The 12,258-nt window shown below is 45.9% G+C and overlaps 1 protein-coding gene and 1 long non-coding RNA gene across 3 annotated transcripts in view; one reads left to right on the forward strand and one right to left on the reverse strand.

The window, feature by feature from the left end:
- The window catches only part of LOC132402226 (uncharacterized), a 107,687-nt gene extending 104,543 nt beyond the window's left edge, over nt 1-3,144 (forward strand). Inside the window, exon 3 of the long non-coding RNA XR_009514850.1 lies at nt 3,110-3,144. This is a non-coding gene — a long non-coding RNA (uncharacterized LOC132402226). The remainder of the gene's footprint in view (nt 1-3,109) is intronic.
- LOC132402225 (leucine-rich repeat and fibronectin type III domain-containing protein 1-like) overlaps nt 1-12,258 on the reverse strand; it is a 485,636-nt gene that overhangs the window by 112,068 nt on the left and 361,310 nt on the right. Inside the window, exon 1 of one of the 2 annotated variants that reach the window (XM_059984991.1) lies at nt 1,482-1,539. The exons of the other annotated variant lie outside the window; for it this stretch is intronic. The gene's annotated coding sequence lies outside the window, so the exon portion shown is untranslated. Of the gene's footprint in view, nt 1-1,481; nt 1,540-12,258 lie in introns of those variants that run through there. 2 annotated transcript variants of the gene reach the window in all.

Here is a 12,258-nt window from a genome sequence, read left to right on the forward strand (position 1 = left end):
TCTCTCTCTCTCTCACTCTCTCTCTCTCTCACACTCTCTCTCTCTCTCTCTCTCTCTCTCTCTCTCTCTCTCCCTCTCTCTCTCTCTCTCTCTCGCTCTCTCTCCTCTTCCCTCTCTCTCTCTCTCACTCTCTCTCTCTCTCTCTCTCTCTCTCTCTCTCTCTCTCTCTCTCTCTCTCTCTCTCTCCTCTCTCTCCCTCTCTCTCTCTCTCCCTCCCTCCCTCCCCACCCCCTCGATAGTGAGTGGAAGTCTGCTGGCCCTCAAATCGGTGGGACTCGAAATAAGCGATGCGTAGACGGTAACTTCGAAACAGCGAGCTGTTGGTCTCCACTCTCGTGGCAAGAATGATATCTCTGTCACCTGCACTAGTGAGAGAGAGGGAGAGCCTGTCTGGGATGTCCAAGTGTTGGAATGGACAGTAGTTTTTGATGGACTCGAGATCATGGTCTCTGGGCTTTTGATATGGGGTTGATGCTTTTTCTGCTGCTAATGTGTGGGAGGGGAAGGAGGGTGTGGGATTCTGATCTTTCTGTTATTCATTCTTGGGATTTTTTCTCTCTATTTGTGGATGTTTGCGAAGAGTACAAATTTCAGGATGTATACTGTATGCTTTCTCTGATATTTAATGGAGCTATTGATTCATTGATTCTTAAAAAACTCCCAGTCAGTGTAGCTAGAATGTTGTAGGAAGCTAGGGGAAAAATTGCTGGGACCCTGGTGCAAATACCTGCATCGTCCTGAAGCAGGAATGAGGTACTGGGAGACTGGAGGTTGAAAATGTTATGCTTTTGTTTAAGAAGGCCTACAAAGTGTAACCAAGGAACCATAGCCTGACATCCTTGGTGTCGAGATGGAGATTCATTTCTGTCAAAGAAGGTGGCAGGTGCCACTTCCTTCTACAAGCCTGCAGATCCCCATTGGACAAGGTGTAGCACCTGATCAGGGTCACATGAAGCCATGGGAGCAGGTGGTGGATGGTCGTATGAGCAGCCGGTGCACATCACAAGTCCTGGTTATGCGACCACTGACACAGGCAGACAGTCTCTGAAAAGGCCAAGGTGCAAAACATACACAGCAATTCAAAATGGCGAGCAAGAATATAAACATTGTATGCAAACAAAACACATATATACTCCAAGACCCTGAGCAACATGTCCTGCAAATTGGTGGTACAGTCCTCCGGCAGGGTGCAGTACATGCCTTACAGTCTGTCATTCCACCAATCAAACTCTAGGGGGCAACAGTGATAGGAGAGGCCAGCCCCCAGCTGAGCACAGACACCACACTGCAAGGCCTCTGGACTTTAGCAGCAGGCAAGCCCACTGCTTGAGGCCTAGTCCATGCTACAAACCGAGGCTCTGTAGATCCCATGTCACCTGACTCACAGCCAAACAAGAGAAAGATGCCGGCAGCAACTTACATTATCAATGTCCAACAGGGTCTTGTTATCCCAAGTGGACCATCCAACGAAAACAACCCACCTACATTTGGAAAGTCACAAACAGTCAGCAATAGCTTGTGTGTGGCAAGTTGAGTTTCACAACTTGATAGAGTTTGTTGCTCTGGCACAGCTGAAGAGTCTAAGCACAAGATGTCGACTGTCTATTTCCGTCCTTAGAGGCTGCTTGATCTGTTGCATTCCACCAGCATCTTATGTGCTGCTCCAGATTCCAGCTACTGCAGTCTCTTGCGTCTCCACTTCTGCAACGTCCCTCTCAGTTTGTCCCAAGGCACATTGGAGCCAAGGAGTTCCTTCTGAACTTTTTTACTAATGAGAACTACATGACAACCAATTTAGGGAGTAAATCTGGTCAGTTGTGAAATTAAGATCAAGGGAAATCTTGCTGAGTTAACAGTGGGATTCAGGATGAGGTTAAACTCTCAGTCTTTGGACTATTCATCAGAAATGCAAGACACTTCAGAAATTTTAATAGGTTTGCATTAATAATTCAATTTAGGGATTACCATATTCCCTTCTCAGAGGCTTTCCTGTTCCGAGATAAGATGCATACTAATGAAGGCATGGAGCAAAATATATAAACTGACATCTAGTGATAGGAAAATATTTACCCATAACGATAATCATTATATCTGGCTACATCCTACTAAATAATTCACACAACAGCTAAGGAGCTTGGTAGCTATGTGGCACCACCCGTTCACCTCTTTGCTATTACGGGTGAAACGATGGTAGTCGATCAAATATTCTACTCAGTGTTTTGGAAGTCCTTCTGAAATATATGTATGTGTTACTTGACAATGTTTGAGAGAGGCAGACGGTGGACTTAACCGTGCAGCTTGAATTAGCATTTTGATCCCAAACAAGTGGATTGGTAAAAAGGGGACATGCCCTCTTCTCATTGTTACCATCAAAAAGGAGGTACAGGAGCCTAAAGGCACACTCTCAATGATTCAGGAACAGCTTCTTCCCCTCTGCCATCCGATTCCTAAATGGACATTGAACCCATGAACACTACCTCTCTACTTTTTTTTTATTTATTTCTGTTTTTTTGCACTATTTATTTTAGCTTAACTATTTGAGATACATATATATAATTACTGTAATTCAGTTTTTAAATCTATATTTCTCATGTATTGCATTGTACTGCAGATGCAAAGTTAACAAAATTCACAGCATATGCCAGTGATATTAAACCTGATTCTGATTTTGATATACTTCAGAGGTTAAAAGCTGGAGTACTTTGGACAACAAAGGTTTTGCTTTCTGAATACTTTGGGGTGTATCTTACGGATTTTGGGCTGCTGATTATTAAAATCTCCATAAAATTTCCCAGTCACACACCATTTTTAAACCACCTATATTTGTTATTTTAATTCATAATTCAAGTCCAAATAACTGATGCCAAGATTAAGGAAGGCACTTTTGTTGATCCACAAATCGAATGAGTCATCAATGACAGGAAATTTCAAGTACCTCTAACTCTGAACAGAGAAAATTGCATGGAAAGCATTCAAAGATTTTGTCAAACATCTTCTTGGCAACCACAGAGCACCAAACTACATGCAGCTGGTTGACAACAGGCTTCAAGCATGCAAAACCATGAAGTGCAACATGTCACTGAAGATTCATTTCTGCATTCCCATTTAGACTTCTTCCCTGCAAATCTTGACGCTGTCAGCAAAGAGCATGGTAAAAGGTTTCACTGGGACATTGCGGTCATGGAGAAACGGTATCAGGACAACCGGAATCCATCAATACGGCTGATTATTGTTGGACAGTTAAGTATGAAGCCTCAGACACTGAGTACAAATGAAAATCATCAACAAAACATTTTAGCTTAGTTGAATTACTGCAAAGGATCAGCACCATTATGCAATTAAACACATTATGTTCATTAAAGTTAATTTCTTGTTTCTCCAAATTCCTTCGTTATACAGGTAGTCTAAAATTATGTTTGTGTTCAGCTTCAGGATGTCTATCATAAACTAAAAAATTCTGAAGAAGCAACATTTTTAAAAAAACTTTGTTGTCCAGATTACAGTAGTTGGATGCTTGGGATTCGGCTGGCTGGGACAATACTTGGGAAGGACTCTGGAACTCAAGGTGGCCAGAGAAGTGCCTTCCAGAGACAATTCAGTCAGATTGTCACAATTTGTCATCCAATGAGAGGTCAGTGAAAATAGATTGGCAGAACTTACCATCCTTGTAATCCAATCATAGAAAGAAGACATACAGAAGAGCGGGCAGAGGGAAGGAGAAGGTGATTAGAGAGATCTTGTTGCATTTATAAAGGGGTTTCAGGGTTAATAATTTATACGGGGGAGGATAATTTTAAAGTGACTGGAAGAAAGTATTGGGGGGGAGGGGGATGTCAGTGATAGTTCCTTACACAGAGAGTGGTGGGTGAATAGAATGCCCTGCTGGTGGTGGTGATAGAGGCAGATACATTAGGAGATAAAGAAACCTTTTTGTAGACACATGGATGTTAAAAAAATGAAGGGCTATGTGGGATGGGAAGGTTAGATTGAACTTAGAGTGGGTTAAAAGATCGTAGGCCAAAGGGCCTGTACTGTGCCATAATGCTCAGTGTTCCATCGCATCTGGGAACTGAGGGCAACATTGGTCTCTGATTCATTAGTCTGACGTCTGGGAGGATGGGGAGAGATTGACCTGACTCTCTATCAGCTCTGAGTTAAGACAAGTGCGATCTTATTACATAAATCAGAATCAGAATCAGATTTAATATCACTGGCAGAAGTCATGAAATCTGTTGTTTTAAGACCATAAGATATAGGAGCAGAATTAGGTTATTTGACCCATCGATCTGCCCTGCCATTTCATCAGGGCTGATCCAATTTTCCTCTCAGCCGCAATCTCTTACCTTCCTCCTGAATTCCTTCATGCTTTGATTAATCAAGAATCTATCAACCTCTTCCTTAAATACACCCAATGACTTGGCCTCTGTAGTTGCATGTGGCAAGGAATTCCACATATTCAACACTATTTAGCTAAAGAAATGCTTCCTCATCACTGTTCTAAAAGGAAAGCCCTCTATCCTGAGGTTGTGTCCTCTGGTCTTAGACGTCCCCACCATTGCAAACACCTTCTCTAGTGAGGCCTTTCAACATTCGAAAGGTTTCAATGAGGCCACCCCTTATTCTTCTGAATTCCAGTGAGTACAGGCCCAGAGCCATCAAACGCTCTTCATACAACAAGCCTTTCAATCCAGGAATCATTTTCATGAACTTCTCCAATGAAAACACAACCTTTATTAGATCAGGGACCCAAAATTGCTCACAATACTCAAAGTGAGGCCTCACCAGTGCTTTATAAGCCTCAACACTACATCCTTTCATTTATATTTTTAGTTCTCTCAAAATAAATGCTAACATCACATTCATAGTATTGGCAGAAGCACATTGCAATCCATAATAAAAATCTATAAATTACACTAAGATATACTAAACATACATTATATAAGTAGTGCATAAAGAGCGTAAGTAATAGTGAGGCAGTGCTCATGGGTTCATTGTCCACCCAGAAACCAAACTCTGAAGTTCAGACGATAAGGATTGGAGAGGGATTGGAAGCCCGGTGCTGAGGGAGTGTCGTGCTCTCTCTAAAGTTCTCAGTAACTGGAGCTTGAGAGGGAGGGCACTCACTATTCAGGACAGAGATGAGAGAAAAATTCTTAGGCCAAGAAGTTGTGAACCTTTAGGACAACCACTCCCAAGGAAAAGTGGGCACTCAGTTACCGAGGGAAACAGGTGAAAGGTGATACCATCACCTGCTGATTCCCTCTGCATCCTGAGCCGGAAATCCATTACCATTCCTCCATTCCTACCAAATCCTGGAACTTCCTCATGAACAGCACTGTCACAAAATGTCTGCAGTGGTTCAACGGTTGCGTGCAATTAGCGCAACACTTTACAGGACCAGTGACTGAGGTCAAATTCTGCCTCCGTCTATAAAGAGTTCAAAAGCCCTCCCCGTGACTGCGTGGGTTTCCTGCAAGACTACCTCCCACATTCCAAAGACGTACAGATTAGTATTAGTAAGCTGTGGGCATGAGATACTGCCACTGGAAGCTTGGCAGCAGTGGTGGGCTGGCCCCAGCGCATCCTCTAACTGTGTTGACGCAAGCAGCGCATTTCACTGTATGATTCGATGTTTCAACGTACTCGTGGCAAATAGAACTCATCTTTAAATCTCTTTACCTCTGCCAGCATAGACCTTCCTCACTTACCCTCCTCAACAGTACATCACTCCGTCCTCAAAATGGACTTCTATCACTTTGGCTCCTCTATCTCAGTGTGTCCCTCCCTCAGTACTGTGAGGATCACTAACGAACTCAAGGAGACATCAGCAGCTCAAACAAATCTATAGATTCATTACAAATATTAACTGTAAAAACTAATAAGAGCTCAAGCGTATGGTACAGAAACTTGTCGAACTGAAATCACTCACCAGAACATAGAACATGGAACATTGAAATCTAAAGCATGTTAGAGACCCTTAGGCCCACAATGTTGTGCCGACCATGTAACCTACCTTAGAAACTGCCTAGAATTTCCCTAGCGCATAGCCCTCTATTTTTCTAAGCTCCACTACCTATCTAGGAGGCTTTTAAAAGACCCTATCGCATCCGATTCCACCACCACCATCGGCAGTGCATTCCAAGTACCCACCACCCTGTGTGAAAATCCCCTGACATCCCCTCGATACCTATTTCCAAGCACCTTAAAACTATGGCCCCTCATGTTAGCCATTTCAGCCCTGGGAAAAAGCCTCTGCCTATCCACAGGATCAATGCCTCTTATCATCTTATACACCTCTATCAGGTCACCTCTCATCTTCTGTCGCTCCAAAGAGAAAAGGCCAAGTTCACTCACCTTATTCTCATAAAGCATGCTCCCTAATCCAGGCAACATCCTGGTAAATCTTCTCTGCACTCTCTCTATAGTACCCACATCCTTCTGTAGTGAGGTGACCAGAACTGAGCACAGTACTCTAAGCAGGGTCTGACCAAAGTCTTGTATAGCTGTAACATTACCTCTCGGCTCTTGAACTCACTGCACACAGAAGAACTCGGTCTGAGTTTTACCGTCAAGGAAGCACAACGACTGATCAGCGAAGGGCTGGCATGCCACCCGCCCCCCAAAATCCCAGAGGAATTCAGGGTCAATCAGACAGCCCCAGTGTCCAGACAGAACAATAATCCCCAAAGCCAACAACTGCAATACAAGACTTTGAAAATAGCGTGCTAACTAAATTAACTCAAATTGAATAAAACTGCTAAATACAAAGAGATCTTAACAATCCCCATGATCCCAAATCCAATACTTGCAAAGCAAAGTGAAAACCCAGAGCGAGTCCAAAGACAAACAATGAGACATAACATGTAAACACCCACGAGGTAAATACAGCACATATACTGACAAAAACTTTTTTTTTAAAATTGACCCCTAGCTGTGACAAGTACTGCCCCTCCCACAGTGTGACCCTCCCTCAGTACCACCCCCCCACAGTGTGAATCTCCCTCAGTACTACCCCTCCCACAGTATGACCCTCCCTCAGTACCACCCCTCCCACAGTGTGACCCTCCCTCAGTACCACCCCTTCCACAGTGTGACCCTCCCTCAGTACCATCCCTCCCACAGTGTGACCCTCCCTCAGTACCACCCCTTCCACAGTGTGACCCTCCCTCAGTACCACCCCTTCCACAGTATGACCCTCCCTCGGTACCACCCCTCCCACAGTGTGACCCTCCCTCACTACTACCCCTCCCACAGTGTGACCCTCACTACTACCCCTCCCACAGTATGACCCTCCCTCAGTACCACCCCTCCCACAGTTTGACCCTCCCTCACTACCACCCCTCCCACAGTGTGACCCTCCCTCAGTACCACCCCTCCCACAGTGACCCTTCCTCACTACTACCCCTCCCACAGTGTGACCCTCCCTCAGTACCACCCCTCCCACAGTGTGACCCTCCCTCAGTACCACCCCTCCCACAGTGTGACCCTCCCTCACTACTACCCCTCCCACAGTGTGAATCTCCCTCGGTACCACCCCTCCCACTGTGACCCTCCCTCACTACTACCCCTCCCACAGTGTGACCCTCCCTCACTACTACCCCTCCCACAGTATGACCCTCCCTCAGTACCACCCCTCCCACAGTTTGACCCTCCCTCACTACCACCCCTCCCACAGTGTGACCCTCCCTCAGTACCACCCCTCCCACAGTGACCCTTCCTCACTACTACCCCTCTCACAGTGTGACCCTCCCTCAGTACCACCCCTCCCACAGTGTGAGCCTCCCTCACTACCACCCCTCCCACAGTGACCCTCCCTCAGTACCACCCCTCCCACAGTGTGAATCTCCCTCAGTACCACCCCTCCCACAGTATGACCCTCCCTCACTACTACCCCTCCCACAGTGTGACCCTCCCTCACTACTACCCCTCCCACAGTTTGACCCTCCCTCACTACCACCCCTCCCACAGTGACCCTTCCTCACTACTACCCGTCCCACAGTTTGACCCTCCCTCACTACCACCCCTCCCACAGTGACCCTTCCTCACTACTACCCCTCCCACAGTGTGACCCTCCCTCCCTACTACCCTTCCCACAGTTTGACCCTCCCTCATTACCACCCCTCCCACAGTGACCCTTCCTCACTACTACCCCTCCCACAGTGACCCTTCCTCACTACCACCCCTCCCACAGTGTGACCCTTCCTCACTACCACCCCTCCCACAGTGACCCTTCCTCACTACCACCCCTCCCACAGTGACCCTTCCTCACTACTACCCCTCCTACAGTGACCCTTCCTCACTACCACCCCTCCCACAGTGTGACCCTCCCTCGGTATCACCTCCCCTACACTGTGACTGTCCCTTAGCACTTCCCCTCCTTCAGCACTCAATCACATCCTTGTATTCCCCGTGACTCTGGGAGCAGGTAAATCCAGGTCTGCTGGATATTCTGCACATCAAGAAACAGTAAATATTTGAAAAACTTTTGAATTTTTATATTAAGTCCTTACAAAATTCTTTACCCGTTTTCTAAGCTGTTCCCTCTGCCTGTTCCCCAGTGAAGCTTTGACGTATCTGATCTCCAGGCAAGGTTTGTACATGCTCCGTTTGAGTCTTTTAAAATTTATTTTGTGCTTTTTCTGGAATTATCTGATGAAGCATTTGTAAATTCACCTTAATGAAAAATTCACCGCCATTGTGAAAAATTTATTGCAATAGACGGTGCATCAGTAAGTGAAATCGCTGTCACTGTGCAATCAGAGATCAGTGAGCTCGAAGATGCGGGGAGAGATAACTTGGACCATTTTGTCTGGCCCTTTGCCCACTGCCATGCACAGTTCTCCTGTACTAGTTTTTAGTCAGCTTCCCTTTTGAAAGTTCCTCTGGTCTCTGATTCCACTGGATGTTCAAGCAGCATTTTATAGATCAGCAAGTGGCCTACTGAGTTCCCCCCACCCCCCCAGGATCCCACTCAGAGCAGCGGCTGGAATTCTTCATCACGTGTACTGAGGTGCAGAGAAAAGCTTTCGCTTTTAGAACACTACAGCACAGTCCAGGCCCTTCGGCCATCATCTTACCCTCTCCGGCTTCAAAGAGAAAAGCCCTGTCCTTCTCAGCCTTCATTGTAAGACATGGTGGAGACAATCCAGTGGGAAAAATGGCCTAGTTCTGCTCCTGTGTCTTTCTCCAATTTCTCCCAGTGAAGAACATTATCCATCTGCCTTCTGTCCCAAACTGAGGGTGATAGGTCACCTATTTTCATCTTCCAGGTCTCCATCTCCGCATAGCTCCAAGGTACTCCAGTCACCTCCAGGCCAGTAGTGGGATGATGTCACTCCTTACAGGCCTTCAGATAAAGGGTGGCAGCTTGAACTTCTCTAGACCTTTTGGCCCCTGTGGACTGACTTTGAAAAGGCTAATGAAACTCAATAACGTTGAAAATACAGATCACAGAACAGTACAGGACCTTCAGTCCACAACGTTGTACCAACCTCTTAATCTACTCTAAGATTAATCTACCCCTCCCCCCATAAACCTCAATTTTTTCTATCATCCATGTACCTATCTAAGAGTCTGTTAACTATCCCTAATGTATCTGCTTCAACTACCACCCCTGGCAATGTGTTCCATGCACCCACCACTCTCTGTGTAAAGAACTTACCTCTGACATCCCCACCCCCAACTTTCCTCAAATCTCCTTAAAATTATGCCCATTTGTATCAACCATTTCCACCCTGGGATAAAGTCACAGGGTGTCCACCCGATCACTACTTATTATTTTGTACAGTTCTATCAAGTGACCTTTCATCCTACTTCTCTCCAAAGAGAAAAACCCAAGCTCACTCACCCTATCCTCGTAAGACAGGGGATCCCAACCTTTTATTATGCCACAGATGGAGACTATTAACTGAGGAGTCCCATGACATGCTGACCCTGAATGACATCCAGGCAGCTTCCTGGTAAATTTCCCCTGCACCCTCTCTAAATCTTCATATAATGAGGTAACCAGAACTGAACACAATGTTCCAAGTGTAGTCTAACCAGGGTTTTATAGAGCTGGAACGTTACTTCATTCCCCTTACTAATGAAGGTCAGCACACCATACATCTCCAACCCAATCAACTTGCGTGGCAACTTTGATTGATCTGTAGTTGAGAGTGGTGGGGTGGTGATATGTCTCTACCAAAGGAGGTGTAATGCCTTCCCTCCACTGGCCTGCAGGTCACTCTTGGGAAAGGTGTAGCATCTGCCTAGCGACCACTCCCCACCCCCTCCGACCAGAGTCTTTTGAAGCCCTGGAAACAAGTGGTGGACGGCCGTGTGAGCAGCCAGTGCATATCATAAATCCTGGTTATGTGACCACTGATGTCAGGCAGACAATCTCTGAAGAGTATTGATAATGGCTGGGGTCACCCGTCTTGTAAAGACACTGCCCAGAAGAAGGCAATGGCAAACCACTTCTGTAGACAAATTAACCAAGGACAATCATGGTGATGGAAAGACCACGATCACCCACGTCGCAGTACATAGTGCATAATGAATAAATAGTTGAGGATCTCAGGATCCCTCTGTTTCTCCACACTGCCAAGAACTGGCCTGAACTCTGTACTCTGCTTTCAAATTTGTCCTTCCAAAGTGAGGTACTTCACACTTTGCCAGCTTGATCTCCATCTGCCTCTTCTGTGCCCTGCTCTGCATCCTATCAGTGTCCCATTCTAATCTACACTGTCCAGAACACCACCAACTCTTGTGCTTGTGTTCCATGCAAAGAGATTATTCCATATCTAAAACACATTGAGGTAGTGAATGGGGAGAACACAGAATGCTGTTTTTTTTTTAATTTGAGATTGTAGGACCTCTTCAGGAATTCCAGCCCAAGCTCGGTGTATAGGCACACTCCTGCAGGACGACTGACCCTGTCAACACTCAAACACTCTGGGGACCTCGTCCAACCAGTCGCATCAAGGGTCTGGGGTCGAGGTCAACACTAAACTGAGTCACAAATAACGGCAAATGTCAGAATCTTAAACCATGAACAATCTCCTGGAGGAACTCAGCAGGTCAAACAACACTTGCGGGGTGGTGGGGGGGAGTAGGGAGGTGGAATTGTCGAGACCCTTCGAGGCAGAGTGAGCGCTGCACTGTCAGAGATACTGCCTTCCAGAAAAGATAGGTGATGGAGGTCCCTTCTTCCCACTCAGTTCCCCATGAGGAACAGTTCTCCCAGGTGCTTTGTGCCAACGTATCCCTTGATGAAGAAAGCAGAAAGACGATGGGTCATAATTTCCTCTGGGATCTTGCTCTTCCTCTCTGATAAATTTCAGTTTGAACACTCCAGTTTGGGTGGCCCAGTGGGTGATGCTGCTGCCTCACCCATGTTCCATCCCTGACCTTAGACGCTGTCTGCGTGGAGTTCTTGTATTATCCCTGTGACCCCACTTCACTCACACCCCAGAACTGTTCGAAGTTCAAAGTTCAAAGTGAATTTATTATCAAAGTACCTGTATGTCACCATAAACAATCTTGAGGTTCATTTTCCTGTGAGCATTCTCAGTGAGTACAAAGAAACATCATAGAATCAATGAAAGACTGTGCACAGACAGGTGGACAAACAACCAGTGTGGAAATCTGTGCTGGGAAGTCAGGAGTAAATGACTGAAAACTCTGTGTAATCAATAAAGAATGAAAGTGGATTCTGGAGGTGCAAAAGCAGGTGGTGGAGTTGTAAGGAAATGAGAATGGCACTATGGGATTGGTCCTTGATGGGCCTGCTTTGATCTGGTGGGCCGAGTGACTACTGCTGTCTCATAGTAAGCAAGAGACTACTTGACCAGACATCATTCAGTGGTTCACTGGTCGCCACGTAAATACAGGTTAATACCTGGACCAGGCGTCGCTTTCTGAAGATTTATTAGATCATGAGACATAGGAGCAGAATTAGACCATTCAGCCCTTTGTGTCTGCTCCACCAATACATCATGGCTGATTTATTATCCCTCTCAACCCCATTCTCCTGTATTCTCCATGTAACATCTGACACCCTGACTAATCAAGAACATATCAAGTCCTCTTTAAGTATACCCAATGACTTGGCCTACACAACCATCTGTGGCTACATATTCCACTAATCCAGCATCCCCTGGATAAAGAAAATCCTCCTCATCTCCATTCTAAATGGATGTTCCTTCTATTTTGAGGTTGTGCCCTCTGGTCCTAGACTCTTTCACTATAGGAAACATACTCTTCACGTCCACTCTG

The sequence above is a fragment of the Hypanus sabinus genome, chromosome 11 (assembly GCF_030144855.1).
Source record: "Hypanus sabinus isolate sHypSab1 chromosome 11, sHypSab1.hap1, whole genome shotgun sequence".
Lineage (NCBI taxonomy): Eukaryota > Metazoa > Chordata > Chondrichthyes > Myliobatiformes > Dasyatidae > Hypanus > Hypanus sabinus.